Source organism: Microcebus murinus, chromosome 4 (genome assembly GCF_040939455.1).
Source record: "Microcebus murinus isolate Inina chromosome 4, M.murinus_Inina_mat1.0, whole genome shotgun sequence".
Classification (NCBI taxonomy): Eukaryota; Metazoa; Chordata; class Mammalia; order Primates; family Cheirogaleidae; genus Microcebus; species Microcebus murinus.
The window spans coordinates 96578652-96604967 of NC_134107.1; the positions used below are offsets into that span (position 1 = coordinate 96578652).

The 26316-nt window shown below is 48.7% G+C and overlaps 1 protein-coding gene across 1 annotated transcript in view; it reads right to left on the reverse strand.

Annotated features, from left to right (window-relative positions):
• FXYD6 (FXYD domain containing ion transport regulator 6) overlaps positions 1–26032 on the reverse strand; it is a 36657-nt gene extending 10625 nt beyond the window's left edge. The window contains exon 1 of the mRNA XM_012773645.2: positions 25784–26032. The gene's annotated coding sequence lies outside the window, so the exon portion shown is untranslated. The remainder of the gene's footprint in view (positions 1–25783) is intronic.
• Positions 26033–26316: the final 284 nt, after the last annotated feature.

A 26316-nucleotide genomic window follows, 5' to 3' on the forward strand; every position in this document is an offset into this window, starting at 1 on the left:
AACACATGCACAAAATGCATGCACACACACACTAGGTCTTGATACTGATTTTAAAGGGAGTTTTAATGTTTTGAAAGTTCCCCTCTAATCCTGTTTTCCTAAAACATTTCTGTTTTATATTAATTATGAATGAGTTTTCTATATGTATGGTTTTTCTCCTTTATTCTATCAATGAAGTAAATCATGTATAGATTATCAGATGTTAAATCATCCTTGCATTTCTGGGATGAAACTAATGTAATATCTTTTTAATAAACAGATGGACTTGGTTTGTTGATACCTTGTTTAGGATTTTTACATCTAAGACATCGGGTTGCAATTTTTATTTTATTGTATTGACCTTGCCTGGTTTTGGTGTGGTTGTACTGGCCTCAGAGAACAAGTACTTGCTCTCTTGCTATTCCCTGAAAGAGTCTGCAAAAGATCGGAATAATCTGTTCTTTGAATGTTTGGTAGAACTAAACTGTAAAGTCCTCTGGGCTTAGTAGTTTCTTAGTGGGAAGATCTTAAATTGCCCATTCAATTAATTAATGGTTATGGCCCTCTCCAGACACCTATTTGTTCTTTAATACATTTAGTGAGTCATAATTTTAAAGGAATTTGCCCTCTTCTGCTTTTATATTTATTGCTATAAAGTTGCTCATAGTATTTTCTAATTGTCATTTTAATTTCTGTTGGATCTGTAGTTTTGTCCACTTTTTCACTCCTAATGTTACTTAGGACAGCTCCCTTTCTTCTTCCTCCATCTCACCAGAGGTTTAACTATTTTATTAGTTTTTTTCAAAGAACCAACTCTTGGTTTTGTTGACTTTTCTTTATTGTCTGTTTTAAAATTTTCTTAATTCTTCATTTACATATCCTTTGGGTTAATTCCATTGTTCTTTTCCTCATGTTTACCTTCTTGTGTTGGATACCTAGTTCATTAATATTTAGCCTTTCTCATTTTCTAATAGAAGCATTTAAGACTATAAATTTCTAAGTGCTACTTTCATTCCATGATAGAAACTTTGAAATGTGGTCTTTGGTCATGGTTTAGTTCTTAGTACTTTAAGTTTCCATTATACTCTCTTACTTTACCTATGCATTATTAAGAAAGTATGCTTTTTAAATGTCCAAATATATAGTGCTTTTCAATTGGCTTTTGTTATTGACGTCTAACTTAAGTGCATCAGGGTCAGAGAACATGTTCTGTATGATATACAGATGCCTTAAAATGGATTGAAATTCACTTTATGACCTAGTGTGTATCAGTTATTAAAAAACTATATTCCGGCTGGGCGCAGTGGCTCACGCCTATAATCCTAGCACCCTGGGAGGCCGAGGCGGGTGATTGCTTGAGGTCAGGAGTTCGAAACCAGCCTGAGCAAGAGCAAGACCCCGTCTCTACTATAAATAGAAATTAATTGGACAACTGATATATAGAGAAAAAATTAGCTGGGGATGGTGGTGCATGCCTATAGTCCTAGCTACTCGGGAGGCTGAGGCAGTAGGATTGCTTGAGCCCAGGAGTTTGAGGTTGCCGTGAGTTAGGTTGACACCATGGCACTCACTCTAGCCTGGGCAACAAAGTGAGACTCTGTCTCAAAAAAAAAAAATAAAATAAATAAATAAATAAATAAATAAATAAAAAACTATATTCCATGTATGCTTAGAAGACTGTGAATTCCTTCATTGTTGGGGAAAAAGTTCTATATGGCATTAAATTAGACTATTTAGTGTGTTGTATAAATTTCTGTATTTTTTTTCAGTTTTTTTTTGACTGATTGACCTACCAAAAATTAAAATTAGCACTTCAAAATCTATCACTATGAGGAATTATAAGTTTATCCCTGTGTTTCTTACAGTATTCTAACAAACAGTTTAAAATTGTTATATTGTCCTTTGATTGCATCTTTTAGGATTATATAGCAATCCTCTCTGTCTTAAAGTCTATTTCTTTTCTACCCTTTTATGTCTTTATGTGTTGTGTGTGTATTTTATAAACAGCAGAGAGCTAGATTTTGGAAAAAAAATTCAACCCGATAGCTTCTGTTAATTGTCAAATTGACTCTATTTAATTTACTTCATTTATTTTGACTATTATATATTCCATCTGGTTTCTGCCATCTGTTTTCCCCCTACTTTTCTTGTGCTTATTTCTTTCTGTTGTCTTGCCCTTAAAAAAATGATTATTGTTTTCTTAGTCCCTTTCTCCCTCTACTGGTTTAGAAATTTTACAGACTCTTCCCAAATTTTTAGTGGCTATGTTTGGAATTTTATCGTGTGTATTCAACTTAATAATGACTGAAAAAGTTTAGAGTTAATAGCTATAATAGTTACTAGGTACAATACTCCCTTGAAAATACAAAAATACAAATCACCCCCTTCCTGGTGTAAGTTATTATTGTAAAATATTTCAGTCCTGTCTTTTTTTAACGCTGTAAAATAGACTCTAGTATTTGTACTTCATGAATACAATGTTTGTTTAGATTTACCCATGTGAAGAAGCCAGCCTTTGAGATGGCCCCTAATACCTCCTGGTATTCATATTCTGTATAGTCCCCTCCCACATTGCGTTAGGGACAGTCTGTGTGACCAATAAAATATGGCCGAAGTAACGGCATGTCACGCCCAATATTATGTTATAAAAGGCACTATGGCTTTCTTTTCTCTCTCTCTCTCTGATTGCTTGTTCTGGGTGAAGCTAGCTGCCACGTCTTAGGGATACTCAGGCACCCCCGTGGAGAGGCCCATGTGTCAAAGAATTGATGGCCTTAGTCCAAAAGCCTGTTGGGAAATAAGGCCTGCCACGAACCCACATAAGGGAGCCTGGAAGCAGATCCTCTAGCTTTCACCTGGCTGCCACCTGGCTGCCAGCTTGACTGCCACCTCCTCAAAGACCCTGAGCCAGAACCACCCAGCTAAGCTTTCCCCTGATTCCTGACCCTCAGAAATCATGTGAAACAACAAATGTTCCGTTGTTTTAAGCTGTGGGGTGTGGGGGCAATTTGTTAGGCAGCAACGTATTACTAACACAACATATTTACTAACTGGTTTGTTCATCATTCTTTTTGAATCTCAGCCACCCTTCAAGCCATATTCTTTATCCCTGAAGAACATCTTTTAGAGTTTTCTTTAGTGAAGATCTATTAGTTATGATGAACTCAGTTCTTGTTTATCTGAAAATGTGGCATTATCTTTGTGGTGACAGTCTCTAGGGTAGTCCCCAGTAATTCCACCCTTCTAGTGTTCAAGCCCTTGTGTCATCTCCCCCACCTTGAACGAAGGCAGGAGCTGCAGCATGCTTCTCGCCAACGGCAGGCAGCAAAGGTGACGGGATACCACCCAAATGATGGTGTCATGGTACGTAAGACTCAATCTTAGCAGACATGAGCTAGAGACATTTTGCGCTTGCTGGTTTGAAAAAGTGAGCTGCCATGCTGTGGGAGGGCCCATGCGGGGAAGCACAGGACAAGGAACTGTGGTTAGGAAGGAGCAGCTGAGAGCAGCTCCTGGCCAAGCACCACCAAGAACATGGGGGCCTCAGTCCTTCTGCCACAAGGAGATGAATTCTGCCACCGACCTGAGGGAATCTGGAAGTACTTCTTTCCTCCATCAACCATCTTATCAGATCACAACTCTGGCCCAGGGTTACCTAGACTGTAGCTTTCTGTGACTCTGAAGCAAAGAACTCAGCTAAGCCACACTAGACATGTCTGACCTAAAGATACCATATAACCTAATCAATGTGTGTTGCTTTAAGCTGCTACATTTGTGGTAATTTGTTCTGGAGCAATAGAAAACTAAAACAATCCCATCCTTGAAAGGTAGTTTGGCCTTGTGCACAATTCTAGGTTGATTATTTTTGTTCTGCATTTTTCAGATGTTATTCCACTGCTAACTGATTTCCATTAGTGCTGTTGAGAAGTCTGCTGCTCACTGCCATTCCTTAACAGCCTATCTTTTCTCTCTGCCTCCTTTTATTTTCTTTTTGTGTTTGGTGTTCTGGGTTTCATTAGGCTAAAGTCTAAATGTGGATTTATTTCTATGTATTTTGTTGTGTTTCCTTTACCAGTAGATTCATTCTTTTCATCAATTATGAAAAACTCTCCACCATTATCTCTTCAAATATTGCCTCTTCTCCATTGTTTTCTTTTTCTGAGGCTATGATTTGAAATATGTCAGACATTCACATTCTGTTCTCCATAGCACTTAACTGTTCTTTCATATTTGCTACTTATTTGTTTCTCTGTGCTACCTTCTGGGTACTTGTTTCAGATTTATTTTCCATTTGCTGATTCTCTTTTTAACTGTGTTTATCTGCTATTTGATTCATGCATTTAATTTTTTATTTTGATTATTATACTATTAATTTCTAAAGGTTTCATCTGGTTCTTTTTGAAAGTGCCTGGTCATTTGTGTGAGTTTTTGTTGCCTGCTCATTTTTGTTATTCCATCTTTTATTTCTTCCAACATTTCTAACCTAGCTAATTATATCCAATATCCAAAAATTCCAAACTCTTAAATCCTTGGGGATCAAGATCTACTTGTTGTTTCTGTGCCTTTCAGTCACAGTGACTGATTTTTCCTGTATTTGGTTATCTTTGACTGTAAGCTGATTCTTTGCTAGATTTTAATCTATAGATGGAAAATTGATGGTCCTAAAATGGGACACTTTTTTTCCAGAGAGGATATGTTTTGCTTTTTCATAGAGACTAAGGGCGGCAGATACCAACTTGATTTCCCTTTAGCCCTTCTCAAGGTTCCTGGGCTTCATGCAGGAGTCTCCAGTTTACCTTCCAAATCTTGCTGGACCCCGTGCTCCTTAGTCTCCAAAATGCAGTGACATCAATTACATCAATTAGCATTCATTCTCAGAGTAACTCTGGCTTAAGTTCTGGTTATATTTCACATATTCCAGTGCTAATGGTATCTCATAGGTTTTTTGTTTGTTTGTTTGGGTTTTTTTGTTTGTTTGTTGTTATTGTTGAGTTTTACATAGTATTTGATGTGGGGAGAGGAGTGGTGACTCATGACTAGATGGTTTTCCTTCCTTTTTGTAAATCAAGTTCAGTAGTAACAAATCTGGAATCAATTATTTTATAGTAGAAAGTTCCTTCAGTGATTCAGGCAGTTATACAGTCCTAAACACATTTTCCAAAGTATGAAATAAAGTAAGTTTTGATCACCTGCTATTTGTAAAATCTCTTCCTTTCTTTCTAAGTTCACTCTACTTCCAGACCACGCCTTATCTCCAAATTACATCTTCAAATTCCATTTGCTCCTTGCTCAGCCAGTGGGAAGACCAGACTCATGACTTGGAAGGAGGATGGAACTATACATTAAAAGCCTTCCAATCCTAGGGGCCGTTGTGAATTTTGAATCTGAGGTAAGAGAGGGAAGGACTAATGGGCCCAGCCTCCCACAGTGACCCCTTGACCAGCTCTCGCTAGAAGCAGGATCACGGTATCAGGCAAGCAGGGCCCCTCCTGGGACAACAGCCAATGGCTCAGGTTGCTGCTGTGCCTTCCCCTCAACCCCCAACAATCACCTCCATAGATGCTCAGGTTCAGGGCAATCCCACAAATAAACAATGAATTCCTAGAAAGGGCTGTACTGTTCTGGATCAGCAAGGGATAAACAGGTGAACAAGATACACCCCACAAGGAGAGTAGGGCTTGGCAGTAAAGGGCTCTGATACATCAGCACATGTGAAAAGAACTTCCCAGGAGGTAGAGACTACATGCAACAAGGGTCCAGAAGGACAGGGAGAAGGGGAGCAGGGAGTACAACAGGGAACCTGGGAAGTTTCCATGGAGGAGTCAACATTCCCCCTGAACCCTGAGATCAGGAAAGGATTCTGATATACAGGGAAGGGAGAGAGAAGAGGAGGGGCATTCGGCAGAGGAAACCGCATGAACAAAGGCAGTGAGCCAGAAATGTAAAGTAGGAATGACCAATAGTATTCAGCTCAAGTTCAAGTTCAGTTCAAGTTGACCCTCCAGGCACTTCATTCAATAGTGGCTGCCTCAAGTGGCTTCCCCGGTGGGATTCTGAATGCGGGTCCCCAGGAGAGAGGGCCTTCATCCACTGGTAGTGTCTGCATAGCACAGAAGGGGGCCTGGCAGCACCCTACCCAGTATTGGCCATTTCTAGCTTAAGATACTTTCCAAATCCGTGGAGAATCCAGTTTGAGTAAAGCATGATGGGGTAGGTGGTGAGAATTCAGATAAGATGGCTGTAATCAGATTGTGGAGGATCTTGAATGCCAAGCTAAAAAGTTAAGACCTGTCTTTGTATTCCAAAGAAAATATTTCTGGTCGAGTTACAGTGTGCTGAAAGAAATTCTGTGACAGATTTGAAAAGCGACCAATTCTCTACTCCTTCAAGCTGCTGCCCGGCCTGGGCTACACCGGCCACACCTCAGCACAGGCCTCCTCACGGTGCCTCTTGGCCCCTAAACCCATTTTTAAAAGTCTCATCAGTGGTTCTGCTGGCGCTGGCTCTGAGTCGAGTGGCCAAGTGCATACACAGAGCCTTTGAAGGGACACAGAACATCTTTGTCTCGCTGCTGCACCAAGAAACTCTATCTCGGCTTCCCTCCCTGCCACATACCGCCCCTTTGTGCAACCCACCCTCCCTGTTACCCCACGTTCCTTTCTCCCTCCTTCCTGGGAAGAAGCTGGGCTGCCTGGACTGGCTGGGGTGGGGAGCTTAGGCGGTGGTGGGAGTGGCAAATCTCACTTCCAGGCCACAGAGTCTAGGGAGCAGATGGAGGGGAGGAGGGAGGAGCCTTTGGGAGAGGGAAAAGCAAGGCCGAATTGGGCGGAGGGGGCCTGGGGCATTACATGATCCTCAGTGTGCATGTTGGGCCCTAGACACCTGCTTGGGGACCCAAGGACCTGGCTGACTGGCACAGGGCGCCTGAGAAATCATCGCTGATGGACTAGGGGACTCCTGAGCCTCCTCACCCTCCTGCTCCCACCTCTTTAACTCTAGATCATTTGGACCATTCTTTCCCTTCTGGAAAATGGAACCAATCACATTTTGCTTCCTCTATAGTATATTATGAGAAAGAATTTTGTTCCCACTCATTCTTCTTCCCCTTTCCCTGCTCTCATTTATCTCTTGATTAGTAAACAGCTGATGTTTTTGGTGGCAGCAGCACTTCCAAGTTAATTTTCCTCTGGGATCGTCTGCCGTGTGCACAGTTGCTTCCTGCATGTGCGGGAGAAAGCAATCCGAAGTTTCTCCGGCGATTATCTTTCCATACTGAGTCACATAATTTCGCTTAATTGCTGGGTAAAAGCTGCTCAGAAAGAGAAGCCACTAGTTGATGATATAGCAACATGCTATATTATTTTTGATTCCACACGCAGCGGTGAGATAGATCAGATTAACCAGTTTCTATTGTGAAAATAACTCAGAAACAACCTCTCTTGAAAATGCAGAGGCTCCGAATTATAAGCAAACTTCATCATATCACCCTCATCACCCCCTCCTCCTGCACCCACACCTCGCGTGCCCTGCTTTGCATCCTACCTGCCCGCCTTCCTGCAGGCTCAGCCCACCGATGGCGTGCTCCAAGGGACTGACATGGCCCAGGTCTGGGGGGGATGCCCCAAAGAAAGACGAGGCCCTACTCCAGAGAACATACTGGAAGAGACCCTTTTACAGGATCACAGAATGCCTGGGCCCCACTGTTTAGGCGAACTGGTTAGCTTGGACTATTAGTGTATGCCAGGGGACATGATTTAGTCTACGATGTACCCCAGGTCTTGTTATTAATAAAAGAAGATTCGCCAGTGTATAAACAGGGTATAACCACATGGTGAGGTTTACCAGATGCAATTGGCATTACAGAAGCCAGCGAGCAGTAGAATGATTGAGATGAAGGCTCCTACTTTGTATTTGAGAAGATTGAGGCCCCAAAAGAGATGTACCTGATTCATCCAGCTAGTCGGGGCCAGGGCCTGGCTCAGAACACATGCCTCCAGCTCCCGCCTGCAGCTTTGATGTGCTGGGGCGGGAGGTGGGCATGCCAGGGCTGGCAGAGGAGCAGCCACAAGGAACAGCGGGAAGGCTGAGCAATGCTGGAGGTCACTGGGGCAGCCAACTGGAGCCAGGGAAGAAGACAAGGCCCTGCAGGAATGCAGGTGGCCACGGCAACGAGAGGGGCGGGGGGAAGCCAGGAAAGGCTCCTTTGATTATAAGATGAGCTTGGACTGGAGACGGAAGGGGCAGCACTGGCTTTGGGAAAGGTGGGGGGTGGAATCGCATCTAGAAAGGGCCTTCTGGGGGCATGGAGCCCGACTCGGTCAACTCTCACATGGGGAGCAAATAGATGATGAGAGCAGGCCTCTCCCACTATCCCTGCTGCGCTGAGCAGGTGAGTTTTGTACAGGTGGCTGTGACTGTAGCATAGATCTGAGCCATCTTTAAGGCCAGGCTAAGGAAGAAAACAGAAGCCCAAGACTAAAAATGCCAGATTCACTGGCAGAGAGGTAGAATTTTTATATTCCTAAGACATTAGTAAGTCTTACCATTTGGGGAAAACACAGGGGGAGGGTGGTCTATTTGTGCTAAGCAAGACCTTCTGGAGAAAAGGGACGGGCTCTGGAGGCTTTTTCAGGCCTCCTTAGGCGTGGGGTTCTGCGGAAGGGCCTTCTGCACACGCTGCCGGCGCTGACATCATCTCTCCACTGTCTGTGCCCATGAACGGGACTGGGGGTGGGGCGGCGGTGAGTACAAACCAGCAGCCCGTGCCCTGACCCTGGGCGCGGCTTTGGGCTGTGTTCTGCTGTTATGGGAATTTTGTGTTGTGGTGCTTTCAGACAAATGATACAGACTCCCAGAGAGGCCACAGTGAGGGAGAGGCTGGAATGTTCTCCTCAATCTTCCCTGGCTCCCTGCCCGACCCCCACCCAATGTTCCCCTCCTTCTCTGTCCTCGCTGGGGCATCCTGGTGTCCTTAGCACCCCAGGAAGCCCCCTCCCACTCACACACAGACGCCCCCTCCCCCTCCAGACTGCCCGTCATCTTTCCGCTTCCCATCTCAGCTGCTTGCTTATGTTCTCTTGCAAGAGTGAAAACAAAGTGAAGAACAAAAGGACAGTCATCACCTGCGTGAGGCATCCGTGTCTAGCAGAGCTGCAGGGGGCCTTTTCCAGGGTCCTTCTGGTGGGGCCCAGGGATGCTGGCTCCCTCTCAGTTTCAGGGCTCCTTTCTCCCCTCACCCCGAGTTGTCCTGCCTGGAGACAGGAGTAAGGACCACACTGTGGCCTCAGAGCCCCAACGCTGTGCCCTAAACACTCTCGCCTCAAAGTCCCACAGCCACGACCAGGTTTCATCATCCGTTTTTGTAAAATGGAGGGTCTATTCTTACTCATCTTCAGCCCCTTCCCGGAGGCTGCTCAAAACTGCTCAAAACTCCAAGTCCTCGTGTAGCCACGCGGTACAGCTCCAGCGTCCCCGACGGTAAACGCTCCCACGCAACACCGAGGCTAGCTTGCCTGACCCCAAGTCCGCCACACTAGGCTCGGCAGGGCAGGGACCCATGGAGGGCACGGTCTCCCGCAGGGAGAGGTTCGGGGTGGGGACTCCCTGTGCCTGCACACAGCCGTCCCCGCAACACTGCACGCGTCCTGGGCAGCAGCCCCAACTGGCGTGTGGAAGGGAAGTCCCCCTAGAGGAGGGTGTGGCGAGCTTGGCGACAGGAGGGAGTCACCAGTCACCGGCCAGGAGGAGTTGGGGTGGGCACAGAGGTCTGCCTGCACCACAGGAGTTCTCCTCTGGACTCCACAGACGCAACCGAGAAGCATTACAAACTCTGAGATGGAAACCCCATATCTGAGGCCCAGCCTCAAATATCTGAGTTAGATATGAGAGGTGATAATAATAATCATGACAAAAGTACAGGTCAGACACCATTCTTCGTGCTTGAAATACTTATTCTCATTTAATCCTAAGAGACAGCCTCGTGGTAACACTTGTAACGTGCGTGGAAGGCCCTCTGGGGGAATCTGAGGCCCAAGGAGACCTTAAAGAGCCTTCAGGGCCAGTCTCTTCCCTCCAGAAGGTCTTAACACAGATAGGTCCGGCCACCCTCCCCTGTTTTCTTCCCAGACAGTAAGACTTACTAACGTCTCAGGAATGTAAAGATCCCCCTCTCTGCCAGTATGTCTGACCTGTTTGTATGTGATGATTTCAGTCCTGGGCTTCTCCGTTTTCATCCTTAGCCCCTGGATTAATAACCACTCAAAGCCACGCTGCAGTCGCAGCCACCTGCACCAAACTCACCCGCTCCATGCTGCCACGGTAGCGGGAGGGGCCTGTTCTCACCTGTCTGCTCCAGTGTGAGAGGTGAGGGTGTGGCTCCATGCCTCAGTAAGGTCCTTTGATAACATCAGACCCATTTGACAGGGAAAGAAAGTGAGGCAGAGAAAGAGAGGGCTCCTGGTGAATGCGTGCTGGATTCCAGCCTTCAACCCTGCCCGTCTGCCTCCCTTTGGTGAAGGGAAGGTGGCCTCCATGCTAGGAGTGGCCGGCTCACCCAGGGAGCCCACCCAGACTCCAGTCCCCGGGCCCACATGGCAGGGAGAGCTCAGCCCAATTCGGAGGCAAAGGGCCACGATGGGCCACCTACACAGTGGCTCTTGGGAGGGCCACGTCCGCCAGGCAGCTGCCACCTGATTTTTGCTCCTATCCAAGCCCAGCAGGCTGAGGCCTGCAAAAGGGAGTCAAACGAGCTCTGCAAAGGGGGCCGTGGTGAAAGGGGCTCCTGTCCCTGGATGAATATTTACCAACCAGCTCCCCACATCTCCAGCTTCATGCATATTCACGAGAGAAACAGAACTCACGAGTGAACAGAATGTGCAGGGCTGCCAGCTCACCCCCGAGAGAAAACTCATGTTCCTTTGTTGGGTAGAGTCATTTACTCGGGAGGGGGATTATTTTGAACAGATTACGCAACCACGCAGCTGACTAGGCCGGGGGTGCGAGCACAGGGTGGGGGCAGCATGGATTCAGCCAGTCCATTCCCAAGGATATTAAAAGGTCAAGTGAGATGATACAGGTGAAGGTTCTTTGCAAACTATATAAACTGTAAAGTACCATTATAACATTTATTAGGTGCTCACGCCACGCCAAGTGCTCTTCTAAGTGGTTTACATGTGTTAACTCATTCAACACTTACGCTAGTCCTAGGAAGTAGCTGTTATTACAATCATTCCCACTTTAAGGATGGGCAAACTGAGGCTGGAAGGTTAAGTACTTGCCCAAAGTCCCAGAGCTAGAGAGCAGCAGAGCCCAGATTTGAACCCAAGCAACCTGGCCCATAGTCCTCACTCTGAACACTCCACCCTCACGCCTCTCTGCCACTCAGTGGCTCTGTGGCCTCAGGCAAGGTACTTGACCTCAGGGTGCCTTTGCTTCCGCAACTGCAGGATGGGGATAGGATGTGCATCTCAGGAGCGGTGAGGGTGAGATGAGACAATCTTTGCGTGGGGGCAGCTGTTCACCTGTGACAGGTCAGAGTGGCCAAGCTGTGAAGTGTGGGAGTAGGAGGAGGCTGTCAGGGGAGACATTGGCCAGCAGCAGACAGGGGAAGAGCTGGCTGGGACAGAGACATGGGGGAGCAGCAGGGAGAAGTCCTGGCAGCCCTGCCCTCCTGCAGCGGGCTCTATGAACTGATGTCCCCTGCCCTCCCTGAACTAGATGGGGTTTTGTTTCTGCCATTTGCAATGAAAGGGCTGTCATGGGGAGAGCGGAGAGCTCAATGACTGGCAAATAGTAATTGCTCCTTAAGCACCAGCCGTTAGTGTTATTACTATTATCATTCCCCAACTCTTTCCTCAGCTTCCTCTTGCATTTTCCACCTTTTCCTGCGTTGTCCACTGGAAAGCCCCCAGGGTCCTCCCTGGGTCACAGGGCCAGGAAGGGGCCTCAGCCCACAGGTGACACAAGCTCCTGCCACTTCCTTCTCCTGCCTCAAAATGAACAGCCTGGGTCATCCAGGGCCATCAGACAGGTGGCATGGGAGGGCACACGTGCTGGGACAGCCCAAGCATGTGACACGTCCTCCCCAACCCAAACTAAGGGAGCCGCCACCGAGACACAGAAGCAAGACGGAGAGGACACGAGACGGCAAGAGAGGAAAGAAACCTCAGAGGAAGAGAAGCCAAAAAGGGAGATGCCCAAAGACAGAAGTGGGAGAGAGGCCGGCAAGGGAAAGAGGACGGGAGAGGCTGGCCTGGGGCAGAGTCCCTGCAGAAATGGGGTAGGGGGGATGGAAGGGAGGGGGACAAGTGGTGATGCCAGGAGAGGTGAGACCACAGAGAGAAGAAAACTGGCTTTGGAGGAAACATCAGACAAGCCCCCATGCTGTCCTCCCTGAGGCTGGGCTGGGCCTCCTCGCCCTTGGCTGCCCAGCTACCTACGCCATGCTCCTGAGTGCCCTAGTCATACTGACGTGAAGGGCAGAGACAGGAAGTGCAGCGGGGCGGGGCTAGGGAGGAAACGTCAAGAGCTGCTGTTCCTGGGAGAAAACATCTCTCGCCCCTCCCTGGCTGCAAGGCAGCCGCCCAGTGGAAGACACGGTGTCTCTGCTGGACAGATGCCAGGAGCCTGCACTGCCCCACCTGAGCCCCAGCCCTCAAGGTCCTCCGCCACCCCTGTGATTACCATGCAGTTTTCTTCCTTTGCCAAAGTCATTCAAGAAGAAGCAACTGCCTCCCACAAGGGGTCCCTTCTGTGTAATCTTCAGGAGGGCTGGGCCCTGAGACACACAGGCAGGGCCAAGGGGACTTCTCCAAAACCAGGATGCTGTTCCTAAGGTGCCTCCTTGGGTTCAGGGGGTCAGGGCAAGATGTATCAGGACAAGGACTCTTGTCCCTCAGTCCTGGACCATCCAGTGTACCTGTGGCTGCCAAAAGAGAAAGAGGAGCAACCGTTCTCTGCTCCTGTTCTCTGTCCATGTTGATTGAAGGGGATGATGGCAATGGTGATGATGTTAATAACACCAAACTCCACAAGTAGTAGCTCAAAGAAATATCACAACTATATGGGATGCTGGTTATTACTGCTATATTACTTATTAGAAAAGGAAAGGCTCAGAATTATGTTATTGCCTAAGGGCCCACGACTACCTGGAATTGTCACCTAATTCTGTTGATGCTATGCTGTTTCCATTCTTTCTTGCTGCCTCCCTGGCAACTGTGGCAATGTACAGGGACTACGGGAAACAAACACGGTGGTCCTGATTGATTCCTGGAATGCGAGCATGGTCCGATATATGAAAATCAATCAATACAATATAACATAATAACAAAATTAAGGAAATAAACTGTATGATCATCTCAATTGATGCAGAAAAAGCACTTGACAAAATTTAATGCCCTCTCATGATAAAAACACAACAAATTAGGAGTTTGAAAAACATAATACTACCAGGCATGGTGGCTCACACCTGTAATCCTAGCACTTTGGGAGGCTAAGGCAGGAGGATCCCTTCATGTCAGGAGTTCAAGACCAGCCTGAGCAACATAGTGAAACCCCTCTACAAAAATTCAAAAACTAGCTAGCCGCTTTAGCATGTGCCTGTAGTCCCAGCTACTCGGGAGGCTAAGGCAGGAGGATCATTTGAGCCTAGGAGTTTGAGGTTGCAGTGACCTATGATCACGCCACTGCACACTCCAGCCTGGGTGATAGAGTGAGACCCTGTCTCAAAAAAACCAAAAACAAAACGAAACAAAAATAAGACAAGCTATATATAAAAAACACACAGAAAACATCAAACTCAATGGTGAAAGACTGAAAGCTTTTCCTCTAAGATCAGGAACAAGGCAAAGATGCCCATTTTCACCATTTCCATTTAACATAGTATTGGAAGCCCTAGCTGGGGAAATTATGCAAGAAAAATAAATAAAAGGCATAGGAATTGGAAAGGAAGAAGTACAATGATCTCTGTTCACAGATAATATGATCTTATATAGAGAAAACCCTAAATATTCCCCCCCAAAAAACCTGTAAAAGCTATTAACAAATTCTACAAAGTAGCAGGATACAAAGTCAACACACACAAAAAAATTGCATTTCTATACACTAACAATGAACAATCTGAAAAGGAAATTAATTCTATTTATAATAACATCGAAAAGAAGAAAATACTTAGAAATTAACCAAGAAGGCAAAAAACTTGTACAATGAAAATATTTCTGAAAGAAATTGAAGAAAATATAAATAATTGGAGAGATATCCCATGTTCATAGATTGGGAGACTTAATATTGTTAAGAAACAAGTGTTACCCAAAATGATCTACAGGTTCAATGCAATCAAAATCCCAATGTCATTTTTTGCAGAAATAGAAAAATCCATCCTAAAATCTATATGGAATCTGAAGGAACCCCAAATAGCTAAAACAATCTTAAAAAGGAACGAAGCTGAAGGACTCATGCTTCCTGATTTCAAATTTTACTACAAAGCCACAGTAATCAAAACAGTGTGGAACTGGCATAAAGACAGACATATAGACCAATGGATTGGAATGGAGTCCAGAAGAAAACCCTCACATGTATGGTCAAATGATTTTTGACAAGGATGCCAAAACCATTCAATGGGGAAAAGGCAGTCTTTTCAACAAACGATGCTGGTAAAACTAGATACACACATGCAAAAGAATAAATACCCTTGCCAAATACCATATGCAAAAATTAACTTAAAATAGATCCATGATATACATGTAAAGCCTAAAACTATAAAACTTTTAGAAGAAAGCATGGCAAAAGCTTCATGACATTAGATTTGGCAATGGTTTCTTGAGTATGACAACAAAGGCATAGGCAACAACAACAACAACAACAAAATAAACAGATTGGACTTCATAAAAATGTAAACATTTTGTGCATCAAAAAACATTATCAACAGAGTAAGAAGGCAACCCACAGAATGGGAGGCAATATTTGCAAGTCATATTTATGCTACAAGATTAATACCCAGCATAATGGAGATCTAAAATTCAACAACAAAAAAAAGCAAGCAATCCAATTCAAAAATAAGCAAAAAAACTTGGATAGACATTTCTCCAAAGAAGATATCCAAATGGTCAATAAGCATATGAAAAGATGCCCAACCTCATAAATGCAAATCAAAACTACAAGGAGAACTGGGTGTGGTAGCTCCCGCCAGTAAACCTAGGGACTCAGGGAGCTGAGATGGGAGATCGTTTGAGTCCAGGAGTTGCAGAATGCAATGAGCTACGATCATGCCACTGCACTCCATCCCGGAAAACAGAGTGAGACCCTGTCTTTAAAGAAAAAAACAACCTGAAAAACAAAACAGAAACTACAGTGAGATACCATCTCACACCCATTAGGATGGCTACCATTAAAAAAGAAAGAAAGAAAGAAAAGAAAAAATGTTGATAAGGATGTGGAGAAATTGGAACCATTGGGCACTGTTGGTAGGAATGTAAAATGGTAGAGCTGATGTGGAAAACAGTATAGTGATTCCCAAAAATATTAAAAATAGAATTACCATATGATCCAGCAATTCTGCTTCTGGGTATATACCCAAAAGAATTGAAAACAAGATCTTGAAGAGATATTTATACACCCATATTCACAGCAGCATTATTCACAATAGCCAAAAGGTGGAAGCAACCCAGGTATCCACTGACAAATGAATGGATAAACAGAATGTTGTATATACACACAATGGAATATTATTCAGCCTTGAAAAGGGAATTCTCATACATGCTACAACATGGATGAATCTTGAGGACATTATCCTAAGTGAAATAAGTCAGACACAAAGGAACAAATACTATATGATTCCACTCACATAAGGTAGTTAGAGTAGTCAAAATCATAGAGACAGAAAGTAGAATGGTGGTTGCCAGGGGTTCAGGGAAGGCAGAAACGGGGAGTTATAGTTTAATGTGTATAGAGTTTCAGTTTTGCAACACAAAAGAAGTCTGCAGATGGACAGTGGTAATAGTTGTACTTAATGACACTGAACTATAAACTTAAAAATGATCAAGACAGTAAATTTTGTGTTATATGTATTTTATGACAATAAGAAACTGGAGGGGGAGAAAGTTGAGTATAGTTGATGGGAAAAAATATGCTAACCCTTGACTCATGGCCAAGCTGGGCTCATTTGATGGAAATGTTCTCACCCAGGCCAGGGGAGAATAGCCAGGGAGAGAATCACCCAAAATACAGGTTTTGGAAACTGTGGCATGCATTATGTCTTTTCTTTTCCCCTTCCACTTTTTCTTGCCCAGCCCTGTTCTGCTCACTGTGACTGCTGTCCGGGTAGGGCTGGGACCCCGGAGCCTCTCGGGAGGGAGGGGTGCTAGCATATCCCTTGATCCACAGCTACGCCCCATTGCTCCCAGCTGAGCTTCAGCCTCAGTGCAGGCACTGTCTCCCCCTCAGCCTCTGCCCATCTCACAGCAGCTGCTGGGCACTCCGGCTGCTCTCTGCCCAGCAGAAGACCAGTATACTTATGCTGGGCGCTGGATCGGGTCCCAGACCAGTTGTAGGTGATCCTATCCATTGGAGCTCAGCTCACAGGGGTGAAAGACTGGCAGCCTTTCCCAAGTGGGCTGCAAAGCTGCTGATCACCTTTTTTTCTGCTATAGCTCAGAATTAGATGAGGGCATAGAATTGAAATAAAGACCACCCCTACTCAAAAATATATCTGCCCCCCAACATTCTCTCAAGGAGAGACTTTTAAATGGCACTAAATCCTTCTTTTAAAGGAGAAATATCCCCAATCCTAACAGGCCTGAGTTATTTAGTCAGATTGCTTTCCATGCAGCAGAGAAATCTGCCAGAATTCAGATGGAGAAATCAGTGCAGAAAGGGAAACTTTGGAACAAGGCATAATTTTGGAAAGAATGGCACCCTTATCCTTCCAGCAACAAAATTAACAAACATTTATTGATGGCCTACTGTTTTCCAAGCACTTTGCTCATCCCTGAGCATGCTGCAATGGGCAAGACAGACACAGTCCCCCACGTGATGGAGCGTGCAGTTTAACCATGTCTATAGGGTTTCCCCTCTCCCTTCCAGGTCTCATGCTGCCTCTGTGGCAAAGTCCTAGCCATGCTTACTCCTGCAGTACTGCCGCCCTGGGTTACTGCAGCAGCTTGCATGATACTGCAGTAGCTGCACCCACCTTTAACCTACTCCTCCCACCCTGTCCTGAACATCGATTATTGCACCACCAATGGCCCTAAAGCGTATTCTGATCTCTTCCCTCCCAAACTCAAATGCATTCAGTGGTGCTTCAGTATCCTATCAATTTTTTAAAATCCAAACTTTATTTGGTTTATAAAAACGTCTACCCTTCCAGTGTTCTCTCCCATTACTTTCAGCTAAGATGGCCTACTTCCCACCTTCTGCCAGGGGTATATCTATCTGCATACCTTTGTATATTCTGTTCCCTCTACTTAGAATGCCCTTCCCATCCCTGTTTATTCCCATGCTCAACCCTGGCCACACCTTAGGATCACGTGGAAAACTTAAAAAAAAAAAAAAAAAAAAAACGCCCCAGAAACGATGCCTGGGAATTAATCAAGCCCCATTAAATTCTAAATTCTGAGGGTGTTGCCAGTAATTTTGAGAATCTCCCCACTAATTCTAATGTGAAGCCAAGGTTGAGAAACGTTGCCTTTGTCCAGCTACCACTCCATGGACACCCCTTTCTCCAGACTCAAAAACTGCCTGCCACCTGTCGTTGGCAGTGATCTGGTACATCACACATTCTGTGTCATGCTCTTTCAAAGGTTGTCCTGCCTGAAAAGTCGCTGGGCTACCCCATGAATTGCAGGGCCTGGGATGGGGAGGACACCTGGAGACCGCTGGCTGACACACCAATGTGACGATATGTTTGTCACCAGGCCCTGGAACTGTGCTACATGGGGGCACCATAGAGACAGGAAACCCAGTGTTGCCAAGTGTCAACAGCAATGAATCACGCTCATTAGATGCTCCTTTGACGTGATGTGATGAAAATGGCACTTTACCTCCCCAAAACCCAAACCCCGGCCAATCGTGAAGAAAACGTCAGACGAATCCCAACTGAGGGGCATCCTACAATACACCTGTCCAGTGCTCCTCAGAACTGTCAAAGTCATCAAAAGCTAGGAAAGTCTGAGAAACTGTCACAACCAAGAGGAGCCTAAAGAGACAGGATGACTAAATGTACTGTGGTATTCCAAATGAGATCCTAGAACAGACAAGGGACATCGGTAAAAGCTAAAGAAATGTAAATAAAGAATCAATATTAGTTAATAATAATATATCAGTATTCATTCATTAAATGTAACAAATGTACCACATTAATGTAAGATCTTAGGAATAGTGGAGAAACTGTGTGCAGAGGAGAATATCGGAACTCTGCACTGCCTGCTCCAGCCTTCTGTAAATCTAAAACTGCTCCACACATATAAAATCTTGTCATAGAAAAATAATAAAAATGTTTAAATTCAGTTAAAAACAAAAACAGTCCCCCAGCGCATCCCAGCACTCCTGCGTCTGCTCCCCGTTCTGCTGCTGATGCTCTGTAACGTGCTGAGCCTCTCTGATTGAGAGCCACAGCCATGATCCAGCCAGCAAAGGCTTTTAGAGCTGCCTTTTAAAACCAGCATTTTGGGTCAACCACAGATGGATCTGTGGCCTTCAACATGGGAAATGCACCCCGTTCCCTCAGTTTGCATTTGAAATGCCCATCAAAAAAAAAAATTAAACATCAATTATTTTGTTAATAGCCTAACTTGAAATGATTGCCTCCCCCCAGCCCCCAACAAAGTTCCAGAGAGGAGATTGGGAGGAGATGGACTCCAAACCTGGGCAGGGGAAGTGGGGAGCGGAGGTAGTGAAATTCCAGTAGCCCAGGGTGCAAGGCGGCAGAGGACACTGCTGAATTCCCCAAACCACGAGGAAGGCAGCTGGACAGCCTAGCAGCAGGGCAGGGCATCGCTGACACCTCCCGGGTGGTCTCTTCCCTCCCCAGTCCTGGGCCTAGAGGCCTGGCAGCCTCTCAGAGCCCAGCGCTGGGATGGTGACCCCCATCCCTCATTCACAGAGGAGGGGCACCCCCAATGCTGGGGAGGCTGAAGGCCGGGTCCGCAGGTCCCCTAGACTCAAAGCGGCTTCTCTAAGAGCCCAGATCCAACCCAGCCTGGCTGTTACAGGGCCCAGTGGGAGAGGAAAAACTCCTTTATTATACAGCAGGGGACTTGTTACTTTCGCCTGGAGGTGCCTTTTCCTTTAACATGAAGCTCCTTCTGCGTAAGAGAAACTTGGTCAGAGGAAGGGAAAAAAAGGGATGAAGAAAAGAACTGCCCCTGCAGAGAAATAAGGCCTCTTCCTTAGAAAGGGAAACAGAATTCACAAATCACAAACCCAGGCCTGATTTATAGCCGTCTGCCTGGAAAGGCCCCGAGCTGGCCCACCTTAGAAGCATGGTGCCTCCTGTCACCTCAGCGTCACTGATGACCATGACAGTCTTTGGCATCCCAGCCACCACTCCATGGACTTCTCACACAGCCCTCAGGGCAGCACTGGGTGGCCAACCCGAGCACAGGCCAATGACGTGAGATGTGCAGAGTGAGTGTGGGAGCGGGACCCAGGCCTTGAACCCGCCAGCACAGAGCCTGGTTCTGGAGCGGCTGGCTGGCAGGGGGTATTGCACGGAAGCCACCGGGCATGCCTGGCCCCCAGCAGGCTGGGCGGGTGCGATCCAGGCAGGCCAGGGATGGGATCACCTCCCCCACACACCTGCTGACAAAGGCCCATTCGGGACAGGGCAGACCAGCAGTCCCAGGAGCAGAAACAGAAACCCAGAGGCCAGGCCCACGCTACCCTGCCCACAGCCAGACCACACCACCGGGCAGCTTAGCCTGCTCCCCTTCACTCTCTGCCACCTCGTGGGCAGCAGTTCTGGCCTGCAGAGCCCTTTCATGTATCCGCATCATCTCCCCTGGGGGTGGAAGTGGCTGAGGATGAACCCTGACCCATGGGCCTGGATACCTGGAGATGTCCCCGCCCTCTGGGAGGGGGAGGGGGCTGCTGACCCGACTCTGTCTTTATTTCAGGAAACATATCGTCCCCTCCCTTTTCCCTGTCCTCATTCCCCACATTCCCACAGAGCCAAGGCCCACACCTCTTCCCACATCCTGCCATCCTGCCGTCGCCAGACTTAACTCCTCGGGAGCAGAGGCACGTTCTGGTCGTCTCTGGATCCCCGGCACGGAGCACAGCAGCTACAATGCTGATATGGGAACGCATGGATGCTGCAGCCTTGTTATCCCATTAAGTCAAAAGCCAACCTAAGCTCGGAACCACCTGAGCATCTGTATGGAATTTTCAAGGCATTTAAAAACTTTCTCAGCCCTCCCCACCCACTTCCTCATTTCTATTCTCTGGGTCTCTTTTCAGATCCCAGTAACCAAAATGCTGTAATGACTCAGCTTCCCTCCATTGACTTCGGCCCTTAAGCATCTCTCAGACCTCAGAGAGGGTCAAATTCTTCGTTTTTAGACTCTACCAAAGGAACCGGGCAGACTGAGACGATGGCTGGGAATAAAGGGACGTCCACCTACGAATGCGTGTGTGCACCGGGTCAGGGAGACGGCTCTGAGGCTTCAACACGTCCCAGCGGTGAGGACTCTTCCCCGCGGGGTCAATCACCAGTGCTCACTGGGCTTTCTCCACCTGCCTGACACCGCGCCCGGCACTGGGGGGAGAGCAGACCTGCCTTGGAGAAGGAGGTGGGGTGGAGGGACAGACCCTGTGTACTCTACAGGAAGAATCAGTGGGGCCTTCAGCGCACAGGAGGAGTATGTTTACTGGGAATTAGGAAGAGCTACTTGAAAGAATGAGCACTTTGGAAGAGCCTCAAACATGGATGCTCTAACATGTCATTCTAATGACAATGATATGTTATTACTATCATTATTACAGCAGATGAGTGTTTACCATGTGCCAGGCACCATGCTCGGCACTTTACATAGTTTAATGGTCAATCCTCATGTACATTTGACGGATAAGAAAACAGAGGTTTGGAAAGGTTAAGAAAACTATGGTATTAATTGATCAACACTTGCGCGCACATACGGTAGTAACATTCACTGGGGGTCGGGCAGATGGGAGGGGTGAGTATATTCACACCTAACGGTGTGCAGTGTGCACCGTCTAGGGTATGGACACACTTGTAGCTCTGACTCAGGCAGGGCAGAGGCAATATATGTAACCTAACCATTTGTAGCCCTGTAATATGCTGAAATAAAAAACATATATGTAAAATAATTTTTAAAAAGGTCATAAAAAAAAGAAAAATTAAGAAAACTAGACAGTGTCAGAATCAGGTTAGAACCCGAGTCTGTGTGTCGCCAAAGGTGGCCACCCCCTACTCAACCGACCGGCATCAGCGAGCACATTCCAGCAGGGCCCGAGCTCAGGCAGAGAGCAGGAAAACACCAGGCTTTGGATGACCACCTGGAGAAGATGCTGGAGAGGCGGCTGCAGCCAGGTCACAAGGAGCCTTGAATGGCAGTGCCAGTGCCAATGGTGAGCCCAGGAGGTCTGTGAGCAGGGGCGATGGGGGCCTGGACCTGAGCGGCAGGGCAGCAGGTGAGTAGGTCGGGCTGAGAGGGTGGGAGTTCAGAGGCCGCCGCAATGGTCAGGGTAGGCACGGCAGGGGGGGAGGTGAAAGTGTGTGAAAACGTGAGGGCACCTGCCTCCGTGTCAGCGTGGAGGATTATGGACGCGTGAGGAAGGGAACACGTGTGCAAGTGTGAGTGCACACGTGAGTGTGTGCGGGGCCCTTCTTGTGGAGGAACAGGGTCACAGAGCCTTCCTGGTGGGAAGCGGACGTGAGGCAGGCAGTGGGGGAGAGGAAGGGACAGGACAAATCGACTGACCTACCTGAGCAGGACAGCTCTAGTGCCAGAGAAGCCATCAATTCACAGCCTGCCAGGACCTCAGAAGCCCACAGGGCCTGTGTGCGGTACTGGAGGGACTCCGTGAGACTCTGAGCCTTGGCCTGGCTTTGTCCTACAGCTGCATGGGGGGCACTGTCACCCCAACTAGATCCCCTCATCCCTGGCCCTCTCTGCCCAGATCAGAGATTCTGAGCTGGAGCTGCCTCATTCCAACGGCCGCAGCCCCATGCCTGGGCCTCCTGCTCCCCCACACGTCTTTGTAACAAGCGTGTTCCTGTGTGGCCTCCAAGCCGGCTTCATACTTTCCCAGGTCAGGGCTTCCCCCTCCCCCTAATTCTGGAGCAGAGAAGATGCTGCCAAATTGGTCCCATGCTTTTGTCTTGGCCAGAGAGGCCCTGCCTCTCACCAGGGACAGAGAGCTGGCACGGTGTGTCCCTGACCAGGCCCTCTTGCCCCTGACTTTCCAGCTGGCCAAAGGTCCTCCCTCCAGAGGATTTCACAGACCCCTAAATGACCTTGGATCTTATCCTCTTCCCAGGACGCCTCTTTGAAGACTTGACCCAGTCCTGTTTTAGCTCCTTGGGCACCTCCTGCCACACTGGGTGAAAGGGTCACTTTGTCCAGAGTAACCAGAGCCCAGCCCTTTCCTGCTCAGCTCAGCCGCAGCCCTGTGCTGTGAGATAATGAGTACAGCTTGGTATCTAGAGAGAAAAGGGATCTCTTTCGAGGCTGTATAATCCACACAAATTTAGAGGAAGATGTGACTTAGAAATCATGACTCTACACCCCACTATTGACAGATGCAGAAACAAGAGTTTATAAAATCTTGGAGGTCTTCAGTTGCTTAACGGTCGTCTAAGCCATTTCTGGATTTCACCAGAAGCTCAGTTTGCATCCAGAAGAATATTTGTGGAATAAACGCATTTGCCTTTGGGAAGCACAGCAGGCAGAGGCAGGTCTGGGGCTGGAACCGGCCTCTCCGCCCCCGGCTCTCTGCCTCTCTGGGGCTGTGCCTTTCTGGCCGGTTTGCTTCCTCCAGGCCGCTGGGGCAGATGCCAAAAGGTGGTTTGTTGGAAGGTGGATCCTGGGGGCTGCCTGGGATAGTCTGTCATCCAGATGGCAGCCGACTAGGTCCAACAGGGCTGGAAGGTGGGGGGATCTTGTTTGCGGAGGGAACTCAGGGAGCTGACTCCCCTTAAGGCTGTCGGGGAGTTTGCAGGGTCTAGGGAACTGCTCCTTCTCCCCTCTTCCTTGTCACACCCTCCAGCCTCACCTTCCAAGAAAATATAGTGTCCCCCAATCGTCCCTGCCCACCAGGGACCCTCACTTTGGAAGGAGCATCCCACTCTCCAGCTGCCAAAAGGCTCTCCCTTCAAAGGATACCATAGACTCACCATCTCCCATGGCAACAGAGACCAGAGGTACAGGACAGGCAGTGTGTGGACCAAGTCCTGGCTGAGGAGTCAGAAGGCCTCAGCTACTACTGGTAGTGTGACCGCTATGCATCAGTTTCCCTACTATATAAGGGCTGGATGCTCCCTATCACCTCATCTGGCTCTGAGAATCTGGGATTCTGGGACTGTGTCTCCTCCTTCATCATCAGGTCCCCAGCAATTAACGCATAGTAGACACTTAAAGCAATTCTCTGAATGATTGAAGATCAAAAGGAAGCCAGGAAGGAAATTCTTCCCTCAGGCGCTACCATCTGACAATCATAGAAGCCACAAGTCTTTGCAAGAACCCTGGCAATCCTGGAGCCGTTTGCAAAAGGGCTTCCTCTCCCAGACACACAGATCTGGTTGGCAAGGCAAAGCAGGAAGCAGGAAAATGAGCCAGAGGGAAGAGAGGGTAGCCGTAGCCCCAGGCAGGAGCAGGTCACCCTAACTTCCACTTTTTTAACTCCTGTGGTCCCTTCCAGCTCTGACTTCCAGCTCCTCCTGCCTCCTCTCCCTGCCCTCCCCTGCCACTCTTTGCTCACCTGGAGCAGTAACAGCTTTTCCTTCCCTTCTTCTGGGGGTCAGAGCCTGCCTGATCCTCCGCTAGTCAGGAAGACTCCGGGAGCCTCCAGCTGTCTCAGAGTCGGGAAAGAAAAGGCAGCAGTGGAGAGATTTGAATCCTGATCTGCGCCGAGCCTCCGAGCCTGGCCCCTGGGAAAGGGGCTCCTCTTCTGTAATAATCTGGCAGTGCCTTTTCCTCCATCTTCTTCTGCAGGGCTCCCGGGAGATGTTAGGGTTTTCTCTCTGAGCTTCCTCAGCCTGTCTTCTCCTCCACACCCTTAGGCAGAGCTGGATGAGGAGGGAAACTGCCCTCTCTCTTCCTTGCCTCAGCCCAGCCTGAGACCTATTTAAAAGTACAGCGTGTGTGTGCATGTTGGGAAGCCACGGTATGTGCTACTGTTTGTGGGTGTATGTGTGAGCATACACAGTACGAGGTGTGTGCTGTGGTATACATACGGGTGTGTTTGGTATGTATGTGGTATGATATGTGTATGTGTGTGTGTGGTATGATATATGTGTATGTGTGGTGTGCATGTGAGGGTGTGTTTATGGAGGGAGTGTGGCGTGGCATGTGTCCACAAGTGTGTGTGGTGTTTGTGACGTGCAGTACGTGTGAGGAGGGTGGGATGAGGGGCCACTTCAGTTTGGTGTGGGAGCCGGGCACCCAGGGTCTCCCGTCCAGAGAAGCCAGGGATAACCAGTATCTAGGCAACCATGTTGGGGGGAGGGGAGGAGATACGGAGGTGAGGAATGGGCAGGAAAAAGAGGGAGGCTGAGAATGGAGAGTTTCCATGGCAACCACCAGGCAGGTCACGTGCAAAAGGCTAAGTTGCGGAAACACATATACACATCCACATATCCACAATATGAAGGCGGCTGGCCCCCTAGAGCGGGGGTCCTTTCGTAGAGGGCCTGGGACGTCCAGTGATCCGTCTTCAAGCCTGGAAATCCCAGCCCAGCCAGAGAGCACGAAGCCAAGGTGACAATGGGAGTGGAGCCCGAGGCCACATTGGCGGGTAGAAGCCTCCAGCAGCTATGGCCCCCAGCATGGAGGTCAGTGGGCAGCCGGGGCCTGGGCAGGCCCATGTTTCCAGCGAAGCTGCTCTCCGCTCCCACCCTTGGCGCTTTCTCTACCCGCCACCACTTGTAAGAGCCCGAAGCAAGCGCTGGGAGACCCGGGCTGCCCATCAACTCTCCACGGAAGCCCGGGAGACACAATGGGGGAGGCTCTGCCAGGGCCAGCCCTGCTGGGGAAAGAGGGGGTCCAGAGCTCCCTGGAGAGAAACCAGGACTGGACAGACAAGGAGGGAAAAAGGGTGCAGACGTGCTCAAGAATCCCCAAGCGCTGGAAGCCCTCCTTTCCCTGGCCCCATCCTGTTGCCCGCTGCCCGACCCCACCTTCCGCCAGCACCAAACCTGCGAGTTCCATTTTGTATGGCTCGCGTGTCCACGCTCACACCCAGCCACACTCCCTCGTCTGCACGTCCCCGCGCTCACGCAAGTGTCCACCGCTTCCGAGTAACAAAGGGAAAACTGCCCTGGATAAAGGCTGGGCGCAGGCAGCCGCTTCCCCTCGTCTGATAACCCGAGCCCCAAGCTCGAGGCAGCCCCGAGAGCAATTCCCCCAGCGCCACAGCCTGCCTGGGCCCCGAGGCCCCTCTGCCTTCCGACGCCCACCTCCTTGTTTACTTCCAGCCGCCCGGGCGGGCGCAGAGGCGCAGCGGCCGCGGAGCACCGCACACACCCACCGAAACGGCGCGGCCCGCGCTCCCGCGCTCCGGGGATCGGTCGCCACCCCGGCCTCGGCCCTCCTCGGAATAAGGGGCCAACTTTGCCACCTCGCCAGCCGCTTACCTGCACAACCGGTCCCCTCCAAGATGATCCCAGGAGGACGTGCCGAGTCCCGAGGAGCCAGGGAGTGGCGGGGCTGGGGGCAGGGCGGTGGGAGAGGCTTGAGCTGTTTCCCGCCTCCCCTCCTCGGGAGAGTTGGGGCGGGCTGGGAGGCGCGTCCTGCGGGCTGGGGGGCGATGGGCGGGCGCTCGCTCCCGCCTGGGCTCAGGGAGGACAGCGCCTCGGTGGTTGCCAGCCGGTGGCTTCTGGGTAGCGTCCGCGCGCAGACCCCCTCTCCTCCTCTGCCTGCCCTCCCTCCCGCTCCGTGCTCGCGCGGCCTGCTCCCCTCTCCTCCCCACTCCTCTCGGCTGCCGAGAGATTTTTCCAAAGGGCAGTGGCGCTCCAAGCTCCGAGAAGCAACAGGAGACCGCCGAGGGGGCGTGCAAGCGCCAGAGCGGATTTGCCATCAGCTGCTTCTCTTTGGTTTCCCTCTGGCAAGGGTGGGAAGGGAGTGAGACAGACTCAATAACAGAGCTAGTATCTCTGAAATAGTAAAC